Consider the following 7,785-nt stretch of genomic DNA (forward strand, 5'->3'; position numbering starts at 1 on the left):
CAGGTGGTTCTCATTTACTTATTCCCCACACTAAACACAGAGGCGATCTGACCAGAAACCTAAGCGAGGTTTTTTTAAACCTTAGCCCGCTAATTCTATCTGTGTGCATATTCAGTGATTTTGAATCTCAGGAGGTGACAAGTCCTGCTTTTTGTTAGAAGAAACCCAAAGCATGCAAACGGCTTTCTGTGCTGGTCTTTCTGTTCAGCTTCAGAGAGAAACACGGTGTGCCGTTTGCTTTGGTGCGTGAGGCTCTGTGCAGAGGTGCTGCTTGAGGGAGTGCAAGCTCTGTGAGCAGCAGGAGCGTGTGCTCTCTGCCTCGGTCCCTGATTAAACCCCGTCCTTCAGGCAGAAATGGCTCCTGGAAACCAGCCACTGGTGCTGGGCTGAGATTGCCGAGATAGGAATCGCCTTCTGCTGTTCCCAGCTGCCAGCAATGTGTAAATAAAAGTAAGCTGTACTTGGACTCTGCGTCACTTAACCGCAGCACAAAATCAACTTACGGGGCTTCACATTTTGGATCTCACACGCTAAGTGATTGCTGTTGGTGCCAGAAGGAGCACTGACATGCCAGAAAGGGGAACGCAACAGTGCGGCCCCTGCTGCAGCTGAGAGGTGTCCAAGCCCCAGCTGGGAGCCAGCAGACACCCCAGCAGGTCCCGATGGCCCAGCCGAAAGGGAGGTTGCCCAAAGACCATGTTCACCCAGTCCACAGGCTGCATTTCATTAACACCCAGTTCATGTGAACACAGCCAAGGCTTACTGGGAAGCAGGTAGCTGTTCAGCTGAACCTGACAGGGAATAGGCAGCAGTGGGGTCTTTGGCAGCAGGTGAAAGTGCAGGGATGGGATGAGGACTGGAGTCCAAGGAGCCCCACAGGGCAGGGAGCTGGCGGGCTGCAACAGACAGGTTCATGAAAACCTACACAATACCCATCCTGCAAATTTATTAAATGTGGTTTAACAGTATTTCTTGTAACTCAAAATGCAGACGCTACAATTAGTCCAGTAAAGAACACGACAGATCATCTGGCTTTTGTTTTCTCTTTAGGATATTTCACCAAAGGACCTAAGCCTGGTTGGAAAAAGAATACCATGCCCTGTGGCTTCGCGGGTCAGATCCCTGATTGGTACGAACGGCACTTCTCTGTCAGCTCCTGCAGTGCCTGTCGCCCCAGGATGTGCTCTCCTACTGGGCTGCAGCTTACAAGACCAGCAACAGAGCGAGTGGGAAGACCTCTTAACTTTCTGGATGAAGCTGGAAGCAAGCTGATTATGTGAGAACCAAAAATCTCCAACAGGGCAAAGATTTTCAGATATGTTTAAATGGCACTATAGGGGCTGTGGCTCATTTTTTGCTGTTAATAATTTGATACAGCTGTACCATTTATTTTAATAATACCCAAAGACAAATTACAGTATCTAAAAAGACCAGGGTTACATTTTAGTTTTCTAAAAGCTGAGATAGTCATATTAATATATTATGAAGGTATTGTATCAAGAGTGCTAGTATTTTAATGACAAAACACCTAGGATCAGTAGAAAATATAAGTAATCTGCAAATTCATTTTAGATATAATGAAATAGCATAGCGTAAGGGGTCTGTTACATTTTAAATAGGACAAACATTAATTATACTTCATGCTGCAACACTTTTTCTTCTGAGGTAAGAAGCAGCAGGAAGGTGCAGCAGGACTCTTATTTGATCACACAGCATCTGCAAATGTGCAGGGGGCCACAGCAGCTCATCTGACAGCAACAGGCAAAGGCTGCAGTAATTATGGTGCTTGCTGATGCTGAAGGCAAGCTGCAGAGCAGCCATGCTCACCTGGCCCATTAGAGCAGGGCTGGTGGGGACCTGCTAAAGGGCCACAGGTGGAGGGGGAGGTTATAAACAGGGGAGTGGGCAGTAGGGGAGCTACTAGCCCTCTGGTGCAGAGGAGTATGGGCTGGGATCCTGCTCCAGAGCCATTTTTCCCTTGGTGAGTGCTGTTTTAGCTTCCTCTACAGGGGCAGTGTGATGGTCAGGTGCAGCTGGTGGCAATGAGTGGAGGTGTTTCACAGGCATGGAGAGGAGGGGGAAAGCCAGCGGTGGAGAGTACTCTCCCTTGGCTGTGAGCTCTGTGCTTTGAGGATAGCTACGCAGGGCTGTGTGAGGTTACTGTTTCTGTGTCTGGCATCCCAGAGCTGAGCTCGGGGTGAGGTTTGAACATCCTGTGGTGCAGCAGCCCTGGAGGAGCCCAGGAATGGCGGGCTTACATCTACACTCCGGTATCAGCGCTGCTGTGGCTGTAGGGCCACCCTCAGTTGCTTAAAGCTTCCTACCTTAAACCATGGTCAGAAGTGCTGCTTGCTGGAAAGGTTTCTTCAACTGTTAATTTGCTGATGGCTTTGTGAATTCTTTGGTAAAAGAAGAGCTGCGTCCCTCTGAACGTGTGATAAGCATAGATGGTACCTGCTATGATTTATGCTGGCACTATCTGGTTAGAAACCAGTTCTGATGGCAGATCAGAGGAGTGTTTTTGTGCAGCATTAGTGGTAAATGTCATGATGGGATCTTACGTTGAAATATTTGTAATGTCAAGCAAGTGGGGAAAATATGCAAGGAATGCAATTTATCATTTGGCTTCAAAATTATTATTTATGTTCCAAATCCAGTTGCAGTGCTTGTCTGCGTTAAGTGTCTCATAGAAACTGTATAATGCTCCTTGTGAATTTCCCATGGAACTGTTAGTGCTTTGGCAAACAAAAGCCCCGAGGTTAAGCTCTGTGTAATGCTCCCTTGGCCTCTGCTTCCAGACTTAAGAGGATGGTGCAGGAGAAGCCAATTGCAAGCATATGGCATTGTCTCTGCATCCCTCTGTTCCAAAGCGCTCAGCACCGCTTTGGTTTTCAGCTGTTGATATTGTAACATCTTTATTTACCTTCTTGTTGCTGTTTCTTTTTCTCACATAAATCCACACTCAACAGATTTTTATTTTTTTTCAATAAGGAAAAAGCATTGATAATGACTTCTTTATAAACCTCCGGATGCAGTCTGTTGTCCCTAAGGCAGAAGTAGAGTGAAAAATACCATTTTTGTGGGATTCAGCTCCCTAGGAACTGTTTTTCCAGCCAAGACACATTAAAAGGCAGGTAGAGGCTGCAGCACTTGGGTTTCTGCTGCCTTTCAGAGCAGTCTAGTGAAAGGTCACGTTCCAGTTGTTACCGCCTTGAACCAGCAGGAGAGCACAGTGTTTTGAATTGATGCTGCCATCAAGGGTGAGGTCCTTTGCGCATCTTCCCTGCTCGTGGGAAAATCTCAAAGGGGCTCATCCTTGTCTCTGCTGTCAGAATAAGGTGCTGAATTTAAATCAGGCCGGGAGCGGTCCAAGGGTTATGTGCCTGACTAACAGTGATTCGCTTTCAAAAGAATTAACTTCTTTATGCCAAAAATAAAACAGTGGGAAGAGCATTGGGCAACTATAGCAGGAAAATGTTTGTAGTACCTGCTGAAGAAATTTTGTGGGTCTCTGACATTCTAACCCACCAATAAAAAATTAAAATAAAATTTACTCAGTGGTTTTGTAAGGTGAAAAATCAATCTGAAAACTTATGGTAGATGTCATATAACATCATGATGAAGTTGAGACATTACTTAGGCCCTGTAGGCACTCAGTACTTCTTATTTCAGAAAGAAACAGAAGTGAATTTCCAATTCCTGGTAAGTTTGTGAATAGTGTGGAAGAATCAATCAAAACAGGGGTTAAGAAGAACGCAGCAAACATTTTAGTGTGCATTCACATTAAGGAAGGATGGGTGTACATAGATACAAAAGGCTTTCTCTTGCTTCATAGTTGTTTCTCTTCAGAAAACATTCAGTGTGGTACTCAAAAATGAGATGATTGTAAACTAACAGCAAAACTGCATGCTTATTGGTAGCTTCATTTGTTGAGAGGCTGAAATGTGATTTTATTTTTTCCCTCCATATTGCATCAGTATCTAATCAAGTAAATCACTGCAGAAGATAAAGTACAGGCTTGTGAGCCTATCATTTGTTCAACAAAGGGAAACTAATGGCTTTTTCATGGAATGATTCTGATGTTTATGACATTATCTTGCTGACTTTTTTTGGTCTATTCTGGCTACGAAAGCTAAAAGAAAACTAAGCCCTGCTTCAAAATTCAGATGCGTGGTAGCTAATTGCAGTACACACAAACTTAATAAAGAGGTGTCATTAGTTGTAAAATATCTTTACTCTAGTGTTTGCTGGGTAGGAGATGGAGAGGCCAAGCTGCAGAGGACTATTGCCAACTGGATCACTCAGGCTGTGATTTTGTTAATTACTGTGGTGTGTTTTTTTCTTTGCATACCTACAAAGCAGAGATGATAAAATTTGTCCCCTAATTGCCTTGAGCTTTTAGCAAATATTTATGGACTACATGTAGACTTTCAGACGAGTAATTAAATTTCTACATCTTGTGAAATGCTTTGCAGAATCGTATCTCTTCCTGCTTCAAACAGCTTTCTCTTTCAATCTTGAAAACACCTTATATAAGAATTGTTGAAGTTTAGGGCTAACATTTTTATGCTAATGATACCACATTATCCTCATGTTAAGCGTTGTTCTGTCTTCCTCATTTAAGCTTATCCTCGTGTTTTGTTCCATACCACCTCTTGACAATTTAAGATGAACTGCAGATATTAAAGAGCACTGAATTGCTCCCACTTGGATAAATGAGAGCTTTGCTATTGGTTCCTCTGGAGATAGGATCAGGACCTTGATAGATGCATGCAATGTCTTGTAAGACATGCTAATATGCTTTCTGCCTCAACAAATAAGACTCTAAGCACTTCTGAAGCTTGTCATCTGGTTCTCTGCAACATACATGCTACTACCCTATCAGCTGGCATTTGAAATTGTTCAGTACATAAAATGATCTGCACATTAATTTGCTGGAAACAAAAACAGCATCCCTGCAATGGGATTCACCAAATGACTCCCAGTCACAGGTACTAAATCACACCTGAGTACAAATGGAAATGCATTAAATCCACATAAGTACCCAATGAATTCATAATGAGCTGAAGCTGTCACCATTACAGCAGAGTGTAAAGCCAGGAAAGAGCTTACAGATGTGGCCAGAGCGCTTGTTTTTTAGGTCCATAGGCACAATAAATATTACTGTATCTTTTGGCTGAAAGTCTAGTTATGCTTTGTTTAAATGGTCACTGAGGAGGAGGAGAAAACTGAAGTGTAAGACTTCATGAAGCTGTTGGTTTTCTGGAGTAGCATAAGTAACTCTCAAGTATTCCTGATTGCATGTTTAAATACTACCCTCCTCTCAGCTCAGGATTTCCCTTAACAAGTGACAGCGTTTTCAAAGGAAAAGTCAATGTCTCATACAATCTCAGGACTGTATTTACCTGCGTCTTGCCCCACCAGGAAGCACATTCTACACTACTGCAGTCCAAAAAATGTGCAGTCATGAGTGGTTGGCTGTGTGTGCCCAGGCACCAAGTTCTGGACTGAAGTCACTTGAAGAAATCATCTCTTCGACAGAAGCAGCTCAGCAGTAGTCTGAAAACACTTGGTGAATTGTGACAGTGCCTGAACTAGCTTGAGATCCTGTGAGCTGTAAAATGTATGCTACCAGTACCACAGCATCCTCACCTTCAGATTTAGCAACAGCTAACTTGGCCACTGACTTTGAAAGAACAAATAAATGGAGCACTGATTTATACATTAGGTGTGGAGATGGCTTACAGTCCCATCAGCGCCCTACTAGCATTCCTCCAAGGTACTTCAAAGTAATCGCAACGAAGAAAGGCATGTTCATTCTTTGTTCCGTCCTTTACCTGCGTTTTACCATAAGACAACTAAAATGATGCAGTTCCTGTGAGAGCAAGCTCTGAGTTACTATCCCCATGCTTTTAACTTCAATGACTAAGTGAAGGAGGATGAGAAAGTGCAACCTGTAGCAGCATATCCTGCCTGTCACCACAGATTTACCAACCCCATTAGTAGAAAGCATGGTCATGTTTGTCTTTTCCAGCTTGAGTCTGCCAGATTACTTCAAAGCAGCTTAGACTTGTTTGTTCTGACCCTTCAAAGGCCAGCCATCACGAGTCTAATACCTTGGCCCTGTTTCCAGCCAGGTTCATAGTTCAGTGGTATGAAGACCAGAACAAAGAAAAAAAGCAAATAAATGCCTCTGTCCACTGAGCAGTGACCCTCTAAATTACAGCCGATATCCTGAGCATCTGTGTAGGCCGTGCTGTGGCCTTCTACTACAGTATGCTAGAAACATGTATTAGCTCTGGAGGATTGATCTTGCAACCAAACCATCAGTGCAAGGACACTTCAATGAGAAAATGAATAATTCTTTACTCTGATTATAATGATTAATTCTGTTATGTCAGCAGCCTTTGGCACAGTCAGTGACAGCAGCAGATTTCATATGGGGAAAAAAATCTAATTCAAGAGCCAAGAACCTTAAAGGGGAATTTTGTGTAGTTAAGTAATATTAACAAATGACACACAAGCAGCTGTAATTTAAGTATGTCCAGAATAGCACATTCTTTTCTCAATCCTATATAAGACTTTGTAATGACATATAACTGTTTCGTGCTCGATATATTAACCGAGATCAAAACTGCTTGTTTCTGGAATTGACCACTGACAGATGGACTCAACTGTAGAAGTTTTAGGACCACGTGAAGCTCAGCACAAATTCTATCACAGGTGCCAATTTCACAAGTCAGTAATCACTGTTGGACTGGCAGACATCCTACTTCCCTCACTTCAAGTTTGGTTATGCAAAAGACTAATCAAGACATCTGTCAGGTACAGAATTTAAGATGGATAGGTCTTTTAGCATTTAAAGCTAGTTGTCCTTAGAGTTTTGTTTTGTGAAAGGGATTTGACTTCCAGACACTTTTAACTGATTTCCTTTCTGATTTGGAAGGCGAGCACTTAAAATGGACTCATCAGGTCATCTTATTCTCCAGTGCAGTTTGTTTCCTGCAGTTGTCATAACCAAGTTGCCCAGTTTGTCAATTTGTTTTTGTCTTGAATGCATTCCAGCTCATGTCTTTTATGCATTTGGTATGAGAGGCATTTAGGAGAGAACTATCAAGGCCAGGTTCCTCGCTCCTGTTTTGTTAGTGAATACTTGTTTGGCAGTCCTAGCATCATTAAAAATTATCCTCAAATGGGATATGCTCTGCCAACATATGACCCTAATCTGCATGAGCAACAATAGAGAAAGCACTACAAAAGTACATGATTCTATAATCAGTTCAGGTATTTGATGGATTACAAGAAATAGCTCTCTTGCATTTAAACATGGAATTTAGAAAACTGGAATAATACTTCAGGTGACTGTCCTTATATCTTGATCTGTCTGCTGTTAGTCACTATCTTTTCAATGTTCCCCTACAGAAGGAAACTAAATGCTATTACCTACATTTGTAGATTGGTAATGAATACGTTGTTTCAAATCAAGAATCACTTCATACACTTCTGCAAGCATCACCACCTTCGCTCAGGTGTGCTGATGACTTGCCTTGTACCAGTGCACTTACACAGAACAGTATCTGAACCCAGCATACCTGTATTTTCCTTACCTTATCAATTCATACACAGGGTTTGTTTCCTAACATTTTTTTAAATTATTTTTATATTATATGCAAAGAGAAGAGTTGAATGCTTGGCATGGAATAAACCTGTCTTCTTTTGATCTAATGAGAAATTGATAGATTTTAGTGGGAGAGAAGATACACCAACATTTGTGTTGAAATAATT

The sequence above is a fragment of the Cygnus atratus genome, chromosome 4 (assembly GCF_013377495.2).
Source record: "Cygnus atratus isolate AKBS03 ecotype Queensland, Australia chromosome 4, CAtr_DNAZoo_HiC_assembly, whole genome shotgun sequence".
Taxonomy (NCBI): Eukaryota; Metazoa; Chordata; class Aves; order Anseriformes; family Anatidae; genus Cygnus; species Cygnus atratus.